Source organism: Leucopleurus acutus (genome assembly GCF_964270905.1).
Source record: "Leucopleurus acutus genome assembly, chromosome: 7".
Classification (NCBI taxonomy): Eukaryota; Metazoa; Chordata; class Mammalia; order Artiodactyla; family Delphinidae; genus Leucopleurus; species Leucopleurus acutus.
In genome coordinates, this window is record NC_139150.1 from 37,551,561 (window position 1) to 37,576,493 (window position 24,933).

General features: G+C 38.4%; 1 pseudogene across 1 annotated transcript in view; it reads left to right on the forward strand.

Moving 5' to 3' along the window:
- Positions 1-24,633: 24,633 nt before the first annotated feature.
- The window catches only part of LOC309963794 (ras and EF-hand domain-containing protein-like), a 51,703-nt pseudogene continuing 51,403 nt past the window's right edge, over positions 24,634-24,933 (forward strand). Inside the window, exon 1 of the transcript XR_014327196.1 lies at positions 24,634-24,672. The product of XR_014327196.1 is annotated as a ras and EF-hand domain-containing protein-like (transcript). The remainder of the gene's footprint in view (positions 24,673-24,933) is intronic.

Genomic DNA, 24,933 nt, shown 5'->3' on the forward strand with positions numbered 1-24,933 from the left:
AAAGGGCAGGGACATAAATACTGCAAAATAGCTTTCTATAGAGAGGTAACAATATGCATCCCAACAGAATGTGAAAATGTAATCTAACCTCATTTTGCTAGCTTTGAGCACTATTATAACTTTAACTAAAAATATTTGCTTCTTTTATTGGGTCATTTGTAGAGACGTGGATGGATCTAGAGTCTGTCATACAGAGTGAAATAAGCCAAAAAGAGAAAAACAAATGTCGTATATTAATGCATACATGTGGAATCTAGAAAAATGGTACAGACGAACCGGTTTGCAGAGCAGAAGTAGAGACACAGATATAGAAAACAAACATATGGACACCAAGGGGAGAAAGCGGGGGTGGTGGGGTGGGGGTGGTGGTGGTGGGATGAACTGGTAGATTGGGATTGATATATATACACTAATATGTATAAAACAGATAACTAATAAGAATCTGCTGTATAAAAAAATATATACAATAAAATTTTAAAAACTAAAATTTCCTTCTTTGATAGATTTGAGTTATACATCATCATTTTGCTTTGCTGCAAAGTTGAACATTTATTAGAACATTTGTTTATTGATTATTTGCCTCTATTCTTCTGTGGAATACATGTTTGTATTCTTTCCACACTTAAATATTTATTAGTTTTTGGAATATATTATTCTTGGATGTTATTGGATATTGTTCTTTGGAAACTAAAAATGTACAAAAAACATAATTATATGTATTCTTAACACCCCCAATTATCTACTATTAATGTTTAGTTTTTTTCAATCTTCCTTTTATATTTTCAAGGAAAAGTCATCTACTTATAATTTATATGGTCATTATACATAATTCATTTTGCTTTTCTTCATAATTGGAGGATTACTGAAAATTCTCAGCATTTTATTGACAGCATGAATTCTGGGGATGGTGGGGGGGGTTGGAAACCAAGTCATACTTATCCTTCTCTGATCCAGAATCTGTTTCTTTCCTTTCAAAAGTTTTTGAAATTTATTACATTCAATGACCCTTGTCTTTGTTGGGTTGCCCTTGAAGAGTTTTAGATATTTTCAATTTTTTTCTTGTTTCTGTTGTTCATTTTATTGGCTACTGGGGAAAAGAGATTTAATGTTATAGTTAAATATTAGACAATCCAGAAAGTCCCTTCTTACTCTTATTTTTGTCACCAGGGTAAGGTGAGGATTTGGCATAACTTCTGTAAGCTGGGCCAATTTTCTAATACTGCCTGCCAGATAGTATTAGAAATGTTTCTAAATGGTATCTGGTTGGTTTGGAATGCTTTCTTTAACATATAGTAAGTTTTCCTCCTCATCAGAAAATATTTAATGACTATCCATTCTGTTACATTAATTTGTCAATTACTGTGCTAATATCCTCTTTTTCTATATATTTTTATTAAATATTCTGATATATGAAAGAAGTTCCTTATTTTTATTTTATTTTATTTTATTTTTGTGGTATGCGGGCCTCCCACTGCTGTGGCCTCTCCCGCCACGGAGCACAGGCTCCGGATGCGCAGGTTCAGCGGCCATGGCTCACGGGCCCAGCCTCTCCGTGGCATGTGGGATGTTCCCGGACCGGGGCACGAACCCTTGTCCCCTGCATCGGCAGGCGGACTCTCAACCACTGTGCCACCAGGGAAGCCCCAGTTCCTTATTTTATTTGTAAACATTTTATTCTCATTCTTCCCTGTTTGCTTTTCTAGAAAATATTTATCAATAGAATTATTTTCTCATCAAAAATTCTCTTTGAAATTTTCTTATTAAATTCTTTGTAAAACTTTAAGCTATTGGTGCTTCCCTGGTGGTGTAGTGGTTAAGAATCCACCTGCCAATGCAGGGGACATGGATTCGAGCCCTGGTCCAGTAAGATGCCACATGCCACGGGGCAACTAAGCCCGTGTGCTACAACTACTGAGCCCACACGCCGCAACTACTGAAGCCCGCGCGCCTAGAACCCACACACCACAGCTACTGAAGCCCGCGCATCTAGAGCCTATGCTCCGCAACAAGAGAAGCCACTGCAATGAGAAGCCTGCGCACTGCAACAAAGAGTAGCCCCTGCTCACCACAACTAGAGAAAGCCCACGCACAGCAATGAAGAACCAACACAGCAAAAATAAATAAAATAAAATAAATTTATTAGAAAAACCACTTTAAGCTATTTTGGAAGAATTGTTAGCATTTATAAACATTTGCACTATGCATATTGTCTCCAGATCTTTTTCTGGTTCATTAATTCTTCCATCACATGCAATTTGCCATTTAATGCATCAATTGTTTTAAATTTTAATTTTTACATTTCATTCTTAGAAATTTTCTTCTTTTTCAAATCTGCTTAAACAATTTTGATAGTTTCTTGTTATTTGCTCATACTTTCAATGCTGTCTGTTATTTCTTTAGTGTTAATATGCATTCTTATCTTATATTCTGTACCTAAAAACTCCAATATCTGCAGGCTTTGCCCATCTGACTTTGCTACTTGTTTCTGGTAATTCTTGCTCATGGTGCCTTGTTTCCTTTAGTGGTTTGACTTTTTAAATGTCAGCTTATGTTTCAAGTTCCCCTGGAAACACCTGGAGGACTGGGTGAACACACATTTCTCCAGTAAGGATTTGCTTTTTCTTCTTCCTGGTTCCTGGAACACTACTAACCCAGAATCACTTTAAAAGAAATTCTGGACTTAGGGCTTTTCAGACCAAACAGGTGATATAAATTTAGGCCACAAATCAGTGTGAAGGCCAACTTATGATTACCATAAATACTCAGGGGAGATGGGCAATTTCTGTGGTGTCTCCTTTTTTGAGGAAATAATAGTTTATTCTTTCACTGAAGGTGGAGACATTTAAGATCCTGGCTCTGTGGGCACATTTCTCTCCTGACTTCTCTCTTTGTACACACCCTAGGCTTTAAAATCCCACGTTCTGCAGTGCCCTTAAAATATAAGGTTTGAGACAAGTACCCCCATCTTCATTCTAACTCAAGATGGTAGGCCACCCATATAGGACATGCTAAGAGAATATAATATTAGTTTTGCAGGATGGCAAACACTTAGCCTCAGCCTGTATGAGAAGTGGAGGTTGAAGAGTTGGGGGGAGGGATTTTTTTGGAATGAGTCATTGGTATACCCTTATGGGTGAGGGAAGTGTCCTTGACCTCAAGTCAAGAGGGAAGGGGTGATGAGAACAACCAGGAGAGTTTGACCTAAGTTCCCTGTGGTTTAGGAGCCCCAGGGCCTACTGTCTTCTTTGTGTTCTTTGAGTCCATTCTGCCTCCTAAATATGGTTGTTCTGATAGTTGTCACCTGTCCACATTGAGATGATCACCACTTTGCGCAGGCTGATGTGTGCCAATTGCTCCGAGGCCTTAATAATGCTAACTACTAGAAAGCAATACAAACATTTAATTTTCTTTAAAAATATAATTGGTAAGCAACAAAATGCTTTTTTGGTAAACTTGTAAGAGTTCAGTGTCCACATAAATCTGTGGATTCTTATCAACTTGGTACAAGAAGTAGCAAATATGGACAAAATATGTTCTCTCCACTTTGGAAATTGATTCTTTGGAATTAGAGAGATTTAGCCTCTTGATGAGCCCATAAAATCTTTTCACCGTTAGGAAAAATGCATTGAATCTCATTGAAATGGGAATATATAACATTGCATCTGGGAAGAAATTTAGATGGGCTAAAGCTTGCATGGAGGTAGAAATGACAATTTTTTGATTAACAAATTGTCAGCATGGGGCACATTCTTTCAATTTTCAGCAATTTGAAATCTCAGCATTAATCAGCTTTTGTTGAATGCCACCCACTGTTCATACAGCAGTGAGGAAGGCAGTAATGAAAAAATTGAAGAACAAGCATTAGATCAGAGATCATGCTGGCTGCCGTGTCTGTTTTGTGTGAAGACTTTTTTTGTTATTCTGGAATTGGTCAAAACATGCTTTGTCCTCATCAAATGACTTCTGTGAATGCTTTCTTTCAGAACAATAAAGGGTGCTAATAAGTTGGCCAGCCTCCCACCAACTAGACCTTTGATATATGTTGTGTGAGCACATTCATAAGAAATCAGAATCACAGAAACATAGGGACTGTTCCGCACTCATAATTGTCTTTTTCTGTGATGCAAAATAAATAAAACTATCATGTTGCTCCCAGGAAGCCTAAACCATTTATAAAATCATGACTTTGTTTTTATAAATTGGTTTCATTTATCCATTTTAAAATTGCTTATTAGTTTCCTACAACGTGCAAGGCACTGCAGGGACTAAGTAGCTGCACAAATATGGCCCTGCTGTGAAAGAGCACACAGCATCCACATACACTCCATCATTTGGCCCACAAGTTTTTACTTCCTCTATATTCTTGGTCTGTATTCTTCCTCTACATTTTTGGTCTATTGAATAAACGTACCAATGTTCTTCATATGTGAATGTGACACTGCTCACTCCTCTGTCTGTAAGCCATTTTTTTGTGCTTTTTTCTAGTATTAAGGCTAGGGACTGCCAGTTCATCACTTCTGGTGTTCTTGGTCTCCCTTGGTACAAAATTATATCACATTTTCAGAAAGACTTCTCAAGGCTAAGTAGCATATAGACTGTCACCTAGATGGAGAACAAAATAAATCGATTGATACAGGACTGGATATTGTGACCTGGGCAACTTTGTTATTGGCTATAACTATGAGTAGTTCCGTGGAGCGAACAAGAATGTGAAATGGAAGTTCAATCATTTGTGGTTCAAAGAAAAGAGAGCCAACCTGTGGACTGTTCTCAGTAGAGTGGTTTAGTAATTTGTGATGAAAACCTCAGACAGAGAGTCTTAAGTTGGGGTTAGTGACTGCTTCAGAGGGTCTGTGAACTTCCTGAAATTATGAATAACATTGAAAAAATTTTTTACTGAAGTATAGTTGATCTACAATGTTGTGTTACTTTCTGCTGTACAGCAAAGTGACTCAATTATACATATATATATTCTTTTTCCTGAATAACATTTTATATTTAAGAAGCTGTGTGTTTTCTTGAGTAGATAATCTATACCTTTCACTGGATTCTTTGAGACAGTCATGAATTCCTAAAAAAGTTATGAACTATTGACTAAGTCAGGAGTTGGTGAATTTTTTCTGAAAAACATGAGATAGTATATATTTTCGGCTTTGAAGAACATAGAGTCTTTGTAAACAAATGAGTGTGGCTGTGTTCCAATGCAACTTTATTTACAAAAACAAGATGGTCCAGGGGCCGTAGTTCTCCCACCTCTGGTTTAGGCTATGATTTGGTAAGATGGAACTTTCAAAATACTGTGCTGAAGTACATCCAGGTTTTCCTTTTTATATAAATCATATTTAATGTATGAATTTTATTTATTTAATTTTCTTTTTTCTTTCTTATTGAAGTATAATTTACGTGGAGTAAAATGAACAAGTCTTAAGTGTACAACTCAGTGAATTTTTGCATATGTATATACCCATGTAACCACCACCCACATCAAGATATAGAGTATTTCCGGGCTTCCCTGGTGGCGCAGTGGTTGAGAGTCTGCCTGCCGATGCAGGGGACACGGGTTCGTGCCCCAGTCCGGGAAGATCCCACATGCCGCGGAGAGGCTGGGCCCGTGAGCCATGGCTGCTGAGCCTGCGTGTCCGGAGCCTGTGCTCCGCAACGGGAGAGGCCACAACAGTGAGAGGCCCGCGTACTGAAAAAAAAAAAAAAAGATATAGAGTATTTTCATCTCTCCAGACAGGGCCTTCATGTTCCTCTTTAGTTATAATCTTCTCCCTCCCCTGGAAGTAACCACTCTTCTCTCTTCTATCATCATAGCTTAGTTTTACCTTTTCTTGAACTTCATTTAAATGAGATTGTAGTTCTACCTTTTAAAAAATTGTGTGTATTTGAAAAACTCCTTGTATATAGACTGATATTTGTAACACAGAGACAATTTAAAAGATAATTGTAAAGTACGGAGACTAATTGGAAATCACTCATATATCTATCACCTATCTTAAGAAATGGAATATCATCTATTGCATAAAAAGCCTCTGTGTACGTCACCGTGCCTCTGTAATAGAGACCATCAATGGCCTGACCTTTGTGAGAACCATCACCCTGTTTTTATTTATAGTTTTACCACATATATATGCATCCTTTAAAAATAGCTTAATTTTGCCACTTAAAATTTTTTTATAACTGGAATCATTCTATTTATATTATTTTGTGATTTGTTTCTTTTGTTTAATATTGTTTGTGAGATGCACTGTTGTTAAAGCATATGGTTATGGTGTATTCATTTTAATTAATGTATAGTATCCCATTGCATTGATACATCGCACTTTTTGTATTTATCAGGTCTATTATTGATGGACATTTAGGTTGTCCAGTTTGGCTTATTGCAAATAATGTTTCTATGAACAGATAGAGAAAACTTGGAAATGAATGTTATTTGAGGAGGAAAATTTGGAGTGTGTTCTTGGCTATACTCAGTTTGAAGGGCTTTGGGATATATCAGTGGAGATGTTGAGTAGGTATAAGGATATAGGACTCTGGAGCTCAGACCAGGATCTGCCTGGAGATGTAAGTTGGAGAAGCTATGGCCATGGTTGACATCCAGAGAGATATTATGGTGTAAGGGAGAAGAGGATCTTGCCTTTAGCCTTGAGAAGCTCCAATAGTCAATGATCAGATAGAAGAAGCTGAGTCTGCAAAAGAGAGTGAGAAGGAATAGCCAAAGAGATATGAGGAAAACCAGAAGAATATGGGTTTTTTTTGTTTTTTGTTCTGTCTTTTAGAAATGAAAAGAATAAAACATTTTAAGAAATAGGCAGTGGTTAACAGTCCTGTGCTGCTTAAAGTATATAAAATCCATGTTTGTTGGATTTAGCTGCTAGCAATCATTAGTGACCTTCATGAGAATTATTTTGGGGGAGTGACAGAGTAAAAAACCACATTGGCTTGAAATGATGAATGAATGGGGCATAAGAAAATGGAGATAGAAAATAGCAATTTTATCTACAAGGGCAGGAAAGAAAGATAAAGTGATGACTGGATAGGAACGTGAGGTCAAAGGAACCTTTTGGTTTTTCATTGATGAAACTTGAACGTGTTCAAATTCTGGTGAGGAGGATCCATTTCAGACAGAAGGATTGGATATATAAGATGGAAAAAGTATAGATGACAGCATATAGTTCTGGAAAAGGCTGGAGTTAATGGGATCCAAAGATTAGGAATTAGCTTTTGAAAGGAAGAGAAGTGGTCAACTAATGTAGGAGGAGTGGAGAAAGTTGAAAGAATATGTGGAAGGATATGGTAGTGGAGTGTTGAGCATGAGGTAGGAGGCAAGGTCGTTGGCTATGAGGAAAAGGGAAGTTGGAGCTCTAAGGACATGTCTAGAGATGAGTGACATAGGTTTGAAAGCCATTTCAGAGAGTGTAGTGTGTTGGCCAGACAAATGTAACAGGTTGCTGATCATTTGTTTAAAATGTAAGTATATTGTGTACCTTGCTCCAGTGCAAGGCCAGAGAACATGGATAGCAATTTATGTGGATTCTGACTATGACAGACAAGTGAGACAGGACTTGGGGATAGTGGCTAGATTATCGGTGGAATGGTAGGTCATGGGATTTAAGTATTAAGAGAATAAAGTGAGTCTTTTTTTTTTTTTTTTTCTTTGCGGTACGCGGGCCTCTCACTGTTGTGGCCTCTCCCGTTGCAGAGCACAGGCTCCGGACGCGCAGGCTCAGCGCCCATGGCTCACAGGCCCAGCCGCTCCGCGGCATGTGGGATCCTCCCGGACCGGGGCACGAATCCGTGTCCCCTGCATCGGCAGGCAGACTCTCAACCACTGCGCCACCAGGGAAGCCCAAAGTGAGTCTTTTGTATATATGTAGATACTTGCATGATATACTGTAGTCAACATTGATTCTCTAAAAGGTCTTGCTGCTGTCAGGTGTTATCACTACATTCATCATAACTGCACTAAACACATTTCACATGTAAATAAACATGGGATGGCTGGCCTTGGGGAAAAAAAGGATAAAATAAAGAAATTAGAAGGCTGATGTTAGGAGTGAAAGCAAAGAAGACAGATATTTGGAGGTCCTGATGACGTGGAAGAAGGTCTCAATGGGAGTAGGTAGAAAAGTAGTTATAAGCTGGAAAGAAAAGGTCCAAGGCCATACTAACGGAGTGGGTGGCTGATGGGGTGTAGAGGACAAGGGTCTAAGTTATGGGGTCAGGAACCCATGGTTAAGGTGTTAGATGGGTCATCGACTTGGCTACTGAAGTCCCCCAGGATATTGGCAGGACTTAGGGTGAAGAGGAAGACTGTGATTGTGTACTAAAGTCCTTCATGAAGGGTGGTGATTGATGTGTAACTGCAAGGGTGGTAACTGACAGCTAAGAGGAAGGGGAGAAGCTGTCATGCATGATGTGAGGGGAGGTGATAATTTTTGGCAAGTGATGATGGGGAGCACAGAGGACAAAAACTCCCTGTCCTGATTTTGAGCTACATGACATTGAGAGAATGAACAGTCTCCACTTGTGAGGGGTGTGGGAAAGTATTTGCAGCAGGGGTCTCCCTTAAGGCAAGGTAGCGGGATTAAGCAAAGAAACAGATAAATTCATAGAGGATTTGGTGTATGGAGCAGTATTTCCATAGAGCTCAGTTCATGGGTTTAGATGGGGTAGGGTAGGGATGGGATGGGTCTAGGGTCCAGAAGTACCAAGCAGAAGGGAAGAGAGAATGGATGGCCAGAGATGCGTTCTTTGGATATTCCTGGTGAAAATGCAAGCTGGGCTTTCAGTTAATCCCTTTGAAAAGAGGGGGCAGTGGGCTTCTAAGACTTCTCTTAGAAGATGTTGGGCTGAGCAGCTGCAATTTCTGCGGTCACTTGGCCTTGGGTGGTGTTCTTCTAGGCTGCAACCCTGCAGCCAGGGCATTCAACGTTATAACCAAAATTCCTGGCTATGATTGGTTTCAGCTTTTATATCCTACCACCATAGTTGCTTGTCATAGTTGGCTGGGTTCTCTAATAATACAGTCATACACTTCCATAATGTTTAAAGCTTTTAGAACAATTTCCAAGGTACTTTCAGTCAAGTACATGATCCCATATAATGCCATGCATTTTACTTTTATACAAACAAAGCTTTGCTCTTATGGTTTGTTCACAATTAAGGCTGAGAAAAGAGAATTTTATTTTGGGTTTATAATTTCTGTTAGACTAATTGGTTTGTCAAGTGGAAACAAAAACACATTGAGGGGGATTAAGATTTGAAAAATAAGCTTGGGGAGTGAGAGGCAAGGTGTTCCCCTTGTCAGTTTTCAGTGACTCTGAATGGGTGAAGTTGAAACTAATTTAAAGCAGGTGGGTCTTCATGCTGTTCTCTAGACTTGATGATGGCTTCCTGCCATTCTTTATTTTTTCACTTTTAACATAGTGTTCCTCAGCGCAGGAGTCTGTATTCTCTCATTTAGCTTTGTGACTCTTTGAGATTGGGTGGAAGTGGCAGATATTGTGAACAGTTAGCTGGTAGTGTGAAGCTCAGTTTTGGCCTTGGAAGTAGCAAAAAGAGGTAGAAAGGGCATGAAGTGTTGAAACTTAGCGTCTTACAGATGCTCAAACTTGAGTAAGCTGCACAACAGCTCCTGAACCCCATTTTCCTCCCTGTTAACAATGAAAGTTATGATACCCATTTACCTGGAATAAAATAGACATTGAATAAATGTGAGGCTTTCATTTCTTCCTCTTAGCTGAACTGTTGTTTACACTTGGCACTCAAGTGAAGTTTGAAAGTGTAGGAAGGCTGTAAAGAGGTCTTTTGCCCAAGGCAGACTAGCCTTGGTAGTGGGCAAGTCTTAAATAATGTGACTTATTTTATTTTACATGTTCTGGATATCCTGATACTAGTTTGGGCAGTTAAATGTTTTTAGAGAGCTGACATTTTATATCTTTGTAACTGTATTAAAGTATACGAAACTATATTAAAGTATACAAAATTAAATGAGGGGTTTGACAGTTGATGCTGTCTACCAAGAACCGAATCATTGGGAAATGCAGAATTGTTTAGTCAGATGAAGCAAAGAATTTTGGGGATTTGTCATTGAGATTTTCTTTTTATGGGAAGAAAAAGGAAATAATTCTTTGTAGTTTGAATGGTCTGATACCATTTGTGTACCATTTGTGTAGATGCATTCTCTCTCCTTTCCTTGAGCAGACACACTGATTATCAAGTGCTCTGTCATTGCATGCAGCATTTTGATTAAAGGATCTTTTATATTGTTCATCTCCTATCTCATAGACTAACTCAGTGTTTCTTACAATCTCTTTAAGAGGTTTTACAGATATCGTGAAAAGAAGACTCTCAGAGAATTGCTTCTTTTTAAATTTCCTCTGTTGATTGTTTTATAGTTATAGAGTTATGGTTCACAGTATTTTGGTTTTTTTAATGGATTCTTATTTCTTTAAACAGGAACAATGAATTTGGAGGAAGAGTTTTCTCAAGCAAAAGGTTGGTCACTTTATGGAAACTTTATGGAAATATTTATGTAAATCTAATACCTAGAATGTGCCTAAAGAAAAATCCATTGATACCATTAAGATCAATGTATTTTCCTTTTCCTTCTGTTGATAAGTCTTACAGGAATTTTCACACCAAGATTTCTGAGTGCTGTATTTGGAGGATTCTTTCATCAACTTGGCACAGATAGAAATGTCATCTTGACCTTGTTTCTGAAGGATGTTTTAACCTCACTAATTAAGCAATCCCCATCACTATTCAGTGAAGCTCTCTTGAGAGTGAAGGGCCTTTGATAGGTAAATTCCCTAATTGGATAGGACCTCTCATCATGAAACAGTCATAACATGTTGATTATAGTTTTACCATTAGGAATTCCATTGCTTAACACAAATGGACTATAACAAGAATTTGATTAAACTAAGTCAATTTTAGCCTGGAGATATTTGGAACCATTGAAAAAAGAACAAGTAACCTTAGTAATCCAGGAGTCTGTGGAAAGAGGATGAGCTTTTGATTCATGATAGCAAAATATTGTACAATAGAGTTTGGGTTTGAATATAATAGCAGTCCTCCAATGATTGCTAATACTTCTTTTCCCTGTCTCTTAAATTACATTAAATTTTTTAATTATGAAAATATTCATGAATACGCAAAAGAAGAACTGTATAATGAATTCCCATGTACCTCACTGAGCTTCAGTAATTACCAGCTTTTGTTTTCAATCTTCTGTTATCAATCTTCTCCCTCTTTTTTGTTTGTTTGCTGGGATAATTTAAAGCAGATCACGCATGTATTATTTCACCCATAAACACTTTAGTATTCACTTCTGTCAATCTATTTTTATGCTGTTAAAATAACTATAAATGCTAAAAATTACATAGTGCTTTATCGTTCCAGCCTGCCTTATTTCATTAGGTTATCACAAAAATTTGATCAGTATTATCATCACTGTCGAGGAGATAAAAAAAAAAACAGAGGTTTTGAGTAGTTAAATGACATTCTCAGGGGCAGTGGGTTTCAAACCTGGGTCTCATAAATATTTCAGTCAGTCTTATACTCTTGTGCAGATGTGACCATACCAAGTAAAAGCTATCCCTTGGGTATTTGACTTCAACTGCTCTGGGCAGAGGCTCCCTTCTTTTGGTCTTGTGATACCTGTGGACCAACTAAAGAGTGTGAGCATAGCCAGAGGGAAGTGGCCTTTGGAGATGTGTATTAAACATGTCTTTTTATTCTGATGTTTTGACATCTGGGGCTTTGCTGACCCTGGAGAGACTGCCTTTCCCAAGGCTCTAATTCCTAGACATAGTAAAGGACTCACTTGCAAGTGCACCTTTCATAAGCAAACCAACCAGTCCAATGCCCACATTCCCCAACCACCTCCTTTACCTAGCTCTTACACTCCAGGCCACTATCTGCCAGTCGTAATCTCCCCCGGGCCATGTACCTGACAACTAGGGGCAGCCCCTATACCCTAGAATCCACCAAAATTATTCAATCCAGCCAATCCTAAACCTGCTTGCTCTGTCTCACCATTCCTTCCAATGAAGACCACAACAAAGGCTCTTGCCCACATTTTCCCCTCATTCCTTTGCCTCCTGACACTGGTACTTCCCCATGTGGCCCAGTGTGGTGTGGCATGCTACTTCCTCTTGGGAACTGTGAGTATAACAACCTCTCTTTTCAATGGCAGTCATCTCCTGATCTGCTGGCCTGGCCATACCTGGATAATAATAAAACCTGCACTTTAAAACAAAATGGTTAAGGCTGAGTGAAATCTCTGGGGCTTAATATCAAGGCTTGTTGCTGGAAGATCTGACAAGCTTAGTTGGAAGCAAGTGACATTCCTGGGTCAGGTAATTGGGTTGGAGATCAAACTCTAAAAGCAATAGGGGACAGGCAATGAGGTCAACAACATGTGAAAGAAATCGTAATTGAATGGCAATAGACAATCATTCAGTTATCTTGCTGGCTTCCCAAGGTGGGCTCAATTCCAGGGGGAATTATATTTTTCCTTAGGTATCAATATCATCTCAAATACATTCCCCTAGGACTATAAGAAGGCAGTGTTCCCTCACACCCTATTGTTGATGCCTCCCCAGTATTTCTTCCCTTAGGCCACCATTTCTGCTGGTCCTGCATATCCCATCCAGTCTTGCACTGGTCTACAGTGAAGGGCTATATCTGAGGCTCTCAGTACCTGACTACCTCAAGTGTTTCCTCTTCTCTGAGACTCTAGTTTTCAAGCTAACTCTTACATTTCCAGCTCAGTTTCCATCTCAGGTAGAATTTTATTTTATTTTATTTTTTTTGCGGTACGTGTGCCTCTCACTTTTGTGGCCTCTCCCGTTGCAGAGCACAGGCTCCGGACGCGCAGGCTCAGCGGCCATGGCTCACGGGCCCAGCTGCTCCGCGTCATGTGGGATCTTCCCGGACCGGGGCACGAACCCGTGTCCCCTGCATCAGCAGGCGGACTCTCAACCACTGCGCCACCAGGGAAGCCCTCAGGTAGAATTTTAGATCAGACACCATAGACCCTTCTAAATCCAACATCCTCATTTTACATATGAGGAAACTGAGATTCAGAGAGGTAAAGGACTTGTCCTAAGAACATAGGCTGCAAAAAGGTGAAGGCCTTTTGTTACTAAGATACACATTATTTTACTATTCTGATAATTTTTGGTAAAATCTGACTTGTATTTAATATAGATCATATCTCACAATAACAAGTTCTAGTGGACGATGAGTTACTTGGCTGTAGCACAGTCAATATAATAAATATTTAAATAACTGGGAACTTATTTCCTTATGAAAACATTCTTATAATAGTTTATGTCATATTTCATTATAATACCTGAACTGTATAATATGTTAGGTTTTTTTTATACAGCAGGTTCTTATTAGTTATCTATTTTGTACATATTAGTGTATATATGTCAGTCCCAATCTCCCAATTCATCCCACCACCACCACCCCCCAATATGTTAGGTTTTGTCTTTCTTTTTGTTTTTAAGATTTTTTTTTGATGTGGCCCACCTTTAAGGTCCTTATTGAATTTGTTACAATATTGGTCCTATTTTATGTTTTCGTTTTTTGGCCACGAGGCATGTAGGATCTTAGCTCCCCGACCAGGGATTGAGCCTGCACCCGCTGCATTGAAAGGTGAAGCCTTCACCACTGGACCGCCAGGGAAGTCCCAGGTTTTGTCTTTCTGACTTTGGCTTACATACACACAAATATAGCCATAAACATCCACAAACGCACAACATACACACACCCCACACCTGAATACTCACTTTCCTATTGCCTTAAAAAACCCCAAAACTCCTTAACTCAAATTAACCTATATAGATGGATGGGGCAATAAATAGTTCATGTGTTAAAACCCTTCACAATAACTCATTCATTTTAATATGAATTGATTTTGAAATAATGTCCTAAAAGTATGCTGTCAGTTTAAAGAGGTATTTTATTATTTTGTACTGGTTCTGGGAAATATATGATTAAAGCGTCATTATTCAGTAATGAATTCACTTATCCAAGATATAATCATGGACTCAGGGCTCATATGCCTGTGCTAACTACTAAAGTGACCTGGGTGTGATTAGGAAGATTCCTGAGGTCAGTGATTCGCAAACTAAAGGCATGAGAATCACCTGGGGGTGCTTGTTAAACCACAGATGTCTGGGCTCCACCCTCAGAGGATCTGGGGTGGGCCCCAGGTATTTGTATTTCTAACAAGTTACTGCTGGTTCAGGAACCACATTTGGAAGGATGCTGCCTTAGGTAATCATTCAACTGAAAGTCATGCAAGAAGAGGGGCTGGTGTGAGTTCCCTGATTCCTTCAGAACCAACTCTTGGACTTGCAGTCTTATACCAGGTAGACAGAGTTATTACTTACTATCTTCCCTGTGCCCTTATTGTGACCCGAAAGGAGGATGCTCCTAAAACCCATGCAAGTAGTAACTCAAGTCACATAAATATGTGTGAAAAATACACCAACAATGCCTGCTGCTGGAACAGACACTAATACCTGCAATCCTTAATGCTTTAAAACAATCAGGTTTTTCATGTCCTGTAAGTTGAGGGTGAGGGGTGGTTCCATATTCTTGTGTACTATTAATTTGTAAGAAATGTGAAAAATTTTTTATAAATCTCCACTGCCATGGATCATGGCCGTCCTGTAATTTAGGTATGACTAGCACATACTAAGGTAGTGCTGCTTCTACTGTAAGCTGCCTTTGACCATATATGCTGTTGCTGATTTTAATGTACCGATATTGTTGATCCTTATTATTCATGGATTGCATATTTAAGAACTTGCCTACTGGATGAAATTTATTTATAACCCCCAAATCAAGCTATCCCTTGGGTAGCTTTCCTGGCCATTTGTGGACATGTGCAGAGCAGGGACAAATTTAAGTAGCCCAAGGTGTATGTTCTCAGCTGAGATCCAACAGGGTGAGGCTTTGCCTTCTTGTTTCAGCTCTCATACTGTAAAGAAGTGTCCTTTTCTTGGTCCATTTAGTGCCATGTTTTTCACATTTTTTTGTGCTCTTTATTAGTGATCTTGCTGTTTAAAATGGCCCCTAAACATAGTACTGAAGTGCTGGGTAGTATTCCTGAGGGCAAGAAGGCTGTGACGTGCCTTATAGAGAAAATATGTGTCAAATTAACTTTGTTCAGGCATGAGTTATATTGCTGTTGTCCATGAGTCCAGTGTTAACGAACCACTAATATATATTAAATAAGGTGTCTTTAAACAAAAGCACACAAAAAACAAGGTTATGTTTTGATCATTTGACAAAAATGTTATGTTCAAATGCTTGCAGAAACCTAACCCTGGTACCTCCCCTAGGAGCAATGGTTAAGTATTTGCTAATCAGTGTTTGCAGCAGCTTCATATAACACAGGAGGATCAAGGGGCTTGGAATTACTGAGGATACCATGCTTAGTGACTTTTGTTCATCTGTTGATTAAATTTAACAATTCACTTCATGTTATCAGCACCATATGTTCACTTCTCATTAAACATTAAAATGCAGACTTTCCACCATGAAGTAATGCTCTGAAGTGTGCATTTTAGGAGGGAAAGAATCCCAGAGTACCTGTGTGATAGAAAGGGTTTGGACATTGGATCCTTTCTTCTACTCAAAAGAAGAAATATTTGAAACTGTTTCCCTGAGGAAACATTGCTATTTAGTTAAGGAATAGGTAATAGATCTAAAAGTCAGCCCATTAACTGGATCCTTTGCCACTTTTCTAACTGAGCTAAAATTTACAATAATTCAATAAAACTATTAAACAAATGAGAGATAATGATAATAGTTATTATTTACTGAGCCCCTTCCATGTTCTAGGAACTGTACAAAGCACTTGTTACACACGTTATTTCATCAGCTTCCCATCTTCCCAATGCTACTTGTGAGAAGTAGCATTGTCCCCAGTTTACAGATAGAGTCATTGAGGCTCTGGAAGTTGAAAGAGAAATGATACAGGTCACAAAGCTAGTAAGCCTGGACCCAAGCTTGCTGTTTTCCCCCGACTCCATCCCCCTTGGCTTCCATCTATGTGGAAGGAGAAGGGAGTCTGACTTCTCCCTCAGATATGATTAGCCAAAAGGTGATATGACAGTGGGATAGGCTGATTTTCACAGACTGAATGTTGATTGCAATTCTGTGAATTTGGAGTGGACAGTACTTCTGGCTGAGAACAGACTGTTATCATGCTTTTTGATACTGGTTGACTGGAAGCCAGTGAAAGGATATTCTGACATAAGCAGTTGAATTAAACATTTTATGTTCTCAATTTTCCCTTTTACCAGGTTCACCTTGGGCTCTGAAGTGTTCTTGCCTTGAACACTGCTCTGAATGAAGTACTGAGAGAAGAACAATACTTCATTTCTTCTTTTTAATCAAAATGTCATGTCCTTGAAAGGAATTCTCCTTTAAAAGTTGACAGTCCACTCTTAACTTGCTTTGGGATGTATTTAGATATATTTGGGGAAGTCTAGCACAAACTCAAAATTCTGGAAAGAAATAAACTCTCATTCTTAGTCTCTTTTCACTCAAAACAGCAAACTCACACAGCAACAATAGCTTAATCTTACTCAATTTCTAGGCATTTACTTCTAATCCTTGAAGAGCTCCTAAATTAGCATTATGTGTGCCATGTTAGATTACTTGATATCTTAAATAAGAAGATGGATGCCATATAAGGGCAGAGCCTATTGCTTAAATTATTTGAGCCTAGTATAATAAGTGTTGTATTACGATCATATTGGAGGTTCCTTAGTTAATCTAGGCACAATATGGGATAAACACTTCCGTGACTCTCTGATTTATATATTCAAATGGGGATTCTGTAGATTCTGTCACAAAAACAGACATGCAAGAGTACAGATTTGGAGCCAAGCCCCAAAAGGTGTTTGGGGCTCTAGGTATTGATCATGAAGCAAAACACAGTTCCTTGCATGTGGTCGGTGCTCTGTAAATTTATGTTAACTTAATGACTGGGTTGAGACCAGGCTATGAAGGCTATACCACAGTAAATTATGTGTCAATTGAAATTTTGTGAATCAAATACCATCTTTTTATTTTATTATTATTATTTTTTTGTGGTACGCGGGCCTCTCACTGTTGTGGCCTCTCCCGTTGCGGAGCACAGGCTCCGGACGCGCAAGCTCAGCGGCCATGGCTCACGGGCCCAGCCGCTTCGAGGCACGCGGGATCCTCCCGGACCGGGGCACGAACCTGCGTCCCCTGCATTGGCTGGCGGACACTCAACCAGTGTGCCACCAGGGAAGCCCGTAGATGTAGTTTTGATGTATTTGTGGGGAGGAAGGTGATCTCTACGTCTTACTCCTCCGCCATCCTGAAGCTACGTCTAATAGAGATTTTTGGCGTTTCTGCCTATAGACTTATTTTCAAGAATTTGTTTCTTTGAAGTATAATTTGTTTATGTTGGTAGAATCATTCAGAGTGATTCTCTGGCATCAGTATTTTTTAGTCATCATGTCACAGGTGAAACTAATACATGGCCAAGGCTGTGAATCATTTTTCAGGCCAGTGGTTCTCAGATTTTTTGTGCATCAGGATCACCTGGAAGACTTGTTAGATTGGTGAGCCGGACCCCTGGAATTTCTGATTTAGTGGCTCGGGGTGAAGCCCCCCAGATTTCTAACAATTTCGCAGGTGATGCTGCTGTTGCTGCTGCTGGTCCGGGAGCCATCCTTTGAGAACTTGTGATTTAGGTTATAGAGATCCCTTGTCCTGAAGGAGGCTTTTTGACTCCTGAGATCTAGGTAAACATCTGCTTAAGGTTATCAAAATTCCATGCCCATAATTTTGACAAATTCTGGGGTGGGATTTATGTGCTCATGTTCCCTCCTGTCTTCTCTTGCCTCCTGGGCTCTTCCTCACTTTCACATGATCAGTGTTACCTCAGCCTCTTCTTCTAGTTCATTTGTGAGCAAAACAGACTTCAGCAGAAATGTTTCAGGTACCCTAGGAAGGGCTTATAGCACTTTCACAAGTTCTTCCACTGGCTCCCCAGCAGCCTTCTCACCTTGAGGGGTCCAGCCTCTCTCCATTTTTCTGTCGTCTCTCTTCTCTCCACTGTCTTCCTTATTCACTTTTCAGGAGGAAGAAAAATCCATCCTTGTCTATGAAAATTGGCAGAACTATTACATGTTATTCTGCAGATTCTTTTCTCTTGCAAGAGTCTATCAACGTATTACCCCAGGGACTTCCGTGGTGGTCCAGTGGTTAAGAATCTGCCTTCCAATGCAGGGGATGCGGGTTTGATCCCTGGTCAGGGAACTACGATCCCACATGCCACGGGGCAACTAAGTCTGTGTGCCACAACTACTGAGCTTGCGCACCTCAACTAGAGCCCGCATGCCACAAACTACGGAGCCCATGCGCCACAAACTACAGAGCCCACGGGCTCTAGAGCTTGTGCACCACAAGTAGAGAAGAGAAAACCCTCTCGCCACAACTAGAGAGAAGCCCGCACAACACAACGAAGAGCCCGCATGCCACAACTAAGACCCGATGCAGCCAAAAATGAATAAAGATAAATAATAAATAAATAAATCTTTTTTTTTTTTTTTTTAAATAAAGGTATTATCCCAAACTAAGATGGTTCCCTTCTGGGAGTAACTCTGGTGCCAGATGTTAAGATAATGATTACTTTTACCTCATTATTATTAAATACACATCAAAATGATAACACTGTAACAATTATCTGGATTTATCTACTTTTACCATTTTTCTCAGAATCTCAGAATGAAACTCTGACATCTTTAAATCTTTGCCCCTGTCATGTTTACTTTTTTACTTTATTTTTATGGTCTGGAAATTGTATTAGGTGTGTTCATCGTGTGTGTTTCTGGAAGGTCCATTTGTAGCCTCAGCCTGGTTGGGAAGGCGGGACCAGTAGGTGAGGAGCGATAGGGTGGGGTTAGTGGATATGCAGGGCCAAGGTAAATTTGAGGGTTGAATTTTTGTAAACTTTGTAAAAAGCGCATTTCACAATCTATTCCAATAACCTTTTGTCCTCTTCCTTCTTTCCAGGGTTTGCTCATTGGCTAATTATTGTCATATTAGTTTGGAATGTGTGAAATTCAGTTTCTGCAAGAATGTCACCCTGGATGTGGTTAAAAAACTTTGTAAAAACTGTCAATGGTAAGACAATGTTGATTTCGCTCACTTGTGTCTCTTTCAGTCCCAAATGCCATTATGAAGTGAAGAGGAAACGTGATATTAGCTGTGCGTTGGTTTGTGCCTTTATAAATCCTTGTGGTTGTTTCCATTTTATTAACAGAGTTCTAGCAATCATTAAAAATTTCTCAGAAAATAGCTTCTGGTAACTTTATTTAAGACTAAACCAAGGTGACTCATAGCAGACCGCTGTGGCTTCCCCTCCCTTGGTCCTAGCTCCCACTTGCCTCCTTCCTGGGCTGCTCATGTTATATGGGGTGTGTAGGCTCGGCTGCTGCCCTGGAGGAACACAGTGGCTAGGATGGGGTTGGGCTCAGTAAATTTTGTAAACAAACAAATAAATGTACCTAGGCCCTGAATAAAAGACAAAAAAAAAAAAAAAAAAGACGAAACCAAGCTTTCATGACATCTCAGATGTACTTTGGAATTCATAGAAAAGTTCAGAAAAAATATTTGGAAAACTTAAATGAAATACCTTTCAGTTATTTTGGCCTCTGTCCTTGGAACACCATTTACGAGAATTATACAAGCTAAGGAAATAAAAAGGTTTCAGGAGTCACCAGAGTTGAAGCTACCATTTCAAGTGTTCCATATTTCAAGAATTATTTTATTAGTCCTAGTCTACTCTCTGAAATCTGAGCTCTTTGAATGAAATCTAAGAATTGTGTAATAATCTTTCATGAAATGGGGGAATCCATAGAACAAATAGGGGAATACATAGAACAAATACTTGTATATGGGGCCCTGGAACTTTTTAGGTTTCAAAACAAACAACATATTGGAATAGTCTGGAATATTGGAAATCCCTTTCGCCAATTGTAAATATCTTATAAAAATTAACTAATAATTTGTTTATTACTGGAAGATGTGAATTGAGAGCTTAAAAGACAATGAAATATACATTATTTTAAAAAATCATCTCTAAAGGTATTGCATTGTCAACAAATGTGTTGGTAGGCAAGAATTCTATCTCATTGTACGGTGCAAATGTGACCTCTTTTTCTTTTTATAAAGCTAACTTTTCATTTTATTCACTCATCTTCTATAACATTAAAGACTTACAAATTAAGGAATACATGTAACATTAGAAATTCTGATTCTGTATTTCTAATTACTACATTAGTAAAAGATGAGTATCTTAGTTCATTGCTAAGCTGAGGCTCTTGGGTATTGGTGAAAAGAGCCTTATTTGAATATCTCATCCTTTGAATTCTGAATTATATAATGCTTTCCAGAGGAATAGGAATGGTTTTAGAATTTTATAGATCTCTTTCTGACTGATCTTTCGTCTAATTTTGTACTTCTGGAAATAGGAGCTTTAATCTTTTTTGGTCTAAAAAAAGGGATTAATATTTTAATATCTTATATAGAATTGGGAACAACTTTCATGTCACACAGAAATGTATATTTCTCCATTATTTTGCATGAATATAAATGTATCTCTGATATAACAATGCACACACTGCATTCCCTAGAGCTAAAAGTAATTTTTGAGTATTTGAGATAAAATTCATAGGCTTCCCTAGGAAAAAATTCATTGTGGTCTTAGAACATGATCTGCCTACTGTTAGAATACAAGTTTTGGAAAAAGTTGAGTGTGTCCTGAGCAGCTCTAAAATAATTAGTAAATTGCTAACAAGGAAATATTGACATAATTATCATTCCAATATTACCGATATTAAAATGAACATAGCTTCCTAATAGCTGTTTATAATTATTTATAATTTATAAATTCTGCCTACTGTCAAAAAGGCTTTGGGACATTTTATGGTTAAACACACACACACACATACACACACACACACACACACACACACACATACATACAGCTGAGCAATTCACAATTATACTAAAAAAAAAATTTGATCAGAAACCAACTAGAGAAAGAGCAGAAATGGAACCAAGGTCAAACTGAGTCCCTCAGTTTAACACTAAACATAAGCTGAAATCACTGGCAGGGAAATAAGATGGGAAACATCATGAAACCTTGGTCCTTTTTGCCTTCTAAAAGGAGGCTTGGCAATTCTTCATTAAAGGGAAAATTAATACATTCTAAGCAGAATTTATCATAGGATTCTTCTAAATTGCTGAGGAACCGAAAAACTTAACAACCAGACAAAATTGCACAAGGTTCTGGTCGGTTGGTATTTTCTTATTTTAAAAAATGTTAAATAAGTTACCATTAATAAAATTTGTGCATTCTTCCTTTATCCTATCACCATTCCCTTGTGATGACTTTAATTCTTCTCCTGTAAGTTGAATTATTATGTTTTTATTGGGTTTGAAGAATTTTTAGAGGCACCGAAGCTACCAGCTGTACCATCACTTCTGACCTGTGCAAAATAAAAGCTTATGAAAGAGTCAAAGTATTTCACAACACGTCTGCCCTTACCTGCTAATGTTTTCAGGAAAATAGCATTTCTAGCAACAAAGACTTTGAAAATATACTTAGTTAAATATGCCCAGAAATTTTCCCAATTAAAATAAGATACAAGATTTTTTGAAGTAACCTTACTTTATTCAGTATTTTGAGTCATAGATTGATCAATAATACAGACATCACTTTAAGTTCTGCCAGCTGTAGATATAAATTATTTTAAAATTTAGATGGAGATAGGTAAGCAAGAGGTAACTGCACATGAAATTTTGACATCTCATACAAAAATAATGCATTTTGCATGCCAAACATCTCTGCCCTCTCCACCCCTCTAAATAATGATAAAGTTAAAAAGTACAGAATTTTAAGTGTTTGTATTTTCTTGCTTGCTTGTAATGCATTTAAATTTTTACCTGAGATTACTATGGTACATTGCAATCTACTTTTTTTCAGTCACTCAATGTATTATGAGACAAGAATAAGTTGGATAACTCTGAAAGGAATATTTTCTCTCTTATAACTCACAAATATTTAATTGTATACACTCTGGTTTTATATGTACTACAGTGTACTACAGCAATGTCAGATGTGTTGATTTCAGCAGGACTTGTGTCAGGGCATTGCAGTGTCTTCTAGGTAGCCCATGTATTCCATAGGGCCCTTTCACAAACTGCAGACAATGCCACACCCTTAGACTTGAGTTACTGTGGAGAATATTCCATGCCAAGGAAATAGTTGTGCACTGCCTTTAGCTGTTTCTGGATGCTAAAATAGAAAATAAATGCCTCCTATTTCTTTTTTCTCCTCTCTTTCCTCTAATTTTTCAAAGTAGCAAAGATAGATTATGTAATCTTTGCCTTCCCCTGAGTATATTTCTAGGGGTATTCAAAAGCATTCCTTAGTACCTTGTGAGGTACTTTAAATACTTAAAAAGACGAAAAGCAACCCAATAGGACTCCTTTAAGAATCTTTTTATAAGCTGAAGAGTCCTTTCAAAATGTGAGTGATTCCTCAATAGAACAGACTACAAAGTCCAGAAATAAACTCAAATACGTACAGGAATTTATTATATGCTAAAGGTGGTATTTAAATCCATGGCGAAGAGATTGTTGTATAAATGGTGTTGAGACAACTAGGCGGAAATTCAGAAAAAAATAAAGTTGAATCTACAACTCACACCTGACCCAAAATAAATTCCAGATGAATCAGAGTTTTAACATGAAAAATAAAGCTGTGAAAAAGACTAAAAAAGAAAAGAAAAAAGCATTCCTGTGGCCTGAGCTGACATAGTACATGCTAAGCAATGTCCTTGTAAGCGACAGGTCATAATGAAATTGTGGAAACTTTGGTCGGAAAAGCAGGATCCAACTCTTCCCCTAAGGCTGGGAAACGGTTTGGTTAGGGAGAAGTGAAAAAAGCTAAAGGATGTTTAGTATTTATATTTTGTCATGACAATAGGGAGCTATCAAGTTAGTCATGTAATCAAGTGTGGCATATTTGGGGGATAGGAGGAGCCCTGATGGAGACTAAAGCAGAAATGTTTGTATATACAGTATAAGGTGGGACCAGATTGAGAGGATTTTGGATGCCCAGATGAAGAGCTTCTCTTTTTACTGGGACACCTCTAGGGGTTGATGAGCTTGGGTGCAGGCTTTCTCAACCTCAGGACTACTGACATTTTTGACCAGATAATTTTTCTTGTTATGGGTGGCTGGGCCTGTGCATCATAGGATGTTTAGCAGCATCCCTGGCCTCTACCTACTAGATACTAGCATCTCCCCCTTTTCAAATTGTGACAACCAAAAATGTCTCCAGATATTGCCAAATGTCTCCTGGGGAACAAAATTACCACTGACTGAGAAACACTAAGCTCCAAAATGACAGAATAATTGGTGTTTAAGAAGGACTGTCCAGCTGTGGTTGTGTAGAACGAACAGCAGGTTGGCAGGACAGGAGCCTGAGAGAATGTGTTAGAGGCTAAGTATGGTATATTATTATAGTAAGGGCCTCCAATAAAGTACATCTCCCTGTATTCATGACCTTGTATAATCCCCTCCTCCATTGACTTAGAGCTTGGCCATGTGACTTCCTTTGATCCATGGAATAGCAACAAACATGACACAAGCTGAGGTTTGAAAAGCATTTGTGCATTGGTCCTAAACCTCTTGGAACACTGCCACCATGTGACAAAGCTGGTGGGAGCCTACTGAAGACACATGTCCAGCTAACAGCCAGCACCAACTTCCAGACGTATGGGTGAGGCGCTCTTAAGACCACACAGCCACAGTAAAGCTACCATGACTATATGATCCCAGGCAAGCCAGCAGAAAAACCACCTACCTGAGTCCTGCCCAAGTTGATGGCAGTGAGATTATGCAAATAAAATGGCTGCTATTTTAAATCACTAGGTGTTTGTTGTGTTGTTATGATAACTGTTGTGATAAATGGAGTAGATTAAAATCAGTGGAAATGAGAAGGTGTGTACACAGACTTTTGGAATAATCCATGTTTCTTGACGACTCCTCAGTGAAGGGGCTTATTGAAAGGACAAAGCAGGTCAAAGAATATAAGAATTTAGAATTGAGTGCAAAGGTCAGTGTGAGTTAAGGAAGGAAGTTGCAAGAGCAGTCTTCAAGAAAGCATTTCTGGCAAAGCAGTTAAAAATATTAACTTATCTATTTTGAAAAATACAGATATTTATTAATTGCTAACAGAATGATAATAATATTTCAAAGATTCAGTTTAATAAGTATATCTGAAAAGCTTTAAAGGCATTACCGAGGTAATAAGTGGCATTACCGAGGCCACTTTTTACTTTATATGGAAAAATCAGTCTTTAGAATAAACAGGAAAACACATAAACCCAAAATCAATAACAATTTTTATTGCACTAATAATAAAATTCATTCCAGTGTATTAGCTATCTACTTGAGCAGAACTATATTCACTTAGCAATTAGATTGCTAAGACCAGGGCTTCTTAATAGAATGCCTCTCATAATTGACTAGTTAAATTTACAGATGGCGAATATCAGTGGCATTTACAGCTTGACGGATGCTGTGAGTGTTGACCTTATTTATTGTACTATTCAAGAAGAAACAGTTCTTCGGATGTTTAGCATTTAGCTTCCTGTTTAAGAACATCAGCGTGAAGAAATGTGTCAGTCAAATCCTCTATTTTTATGACACTGAAAACAATAAAGTAATAAGCAATAGAGAGAATTCAGAATGAGAATAAATGGAATACAGAGCCATTACTAAAAGAAATGGAAATAAAAAAGTCTAAAAAGTGGAGGGAACTGATGTGATAAAGTAAAAATA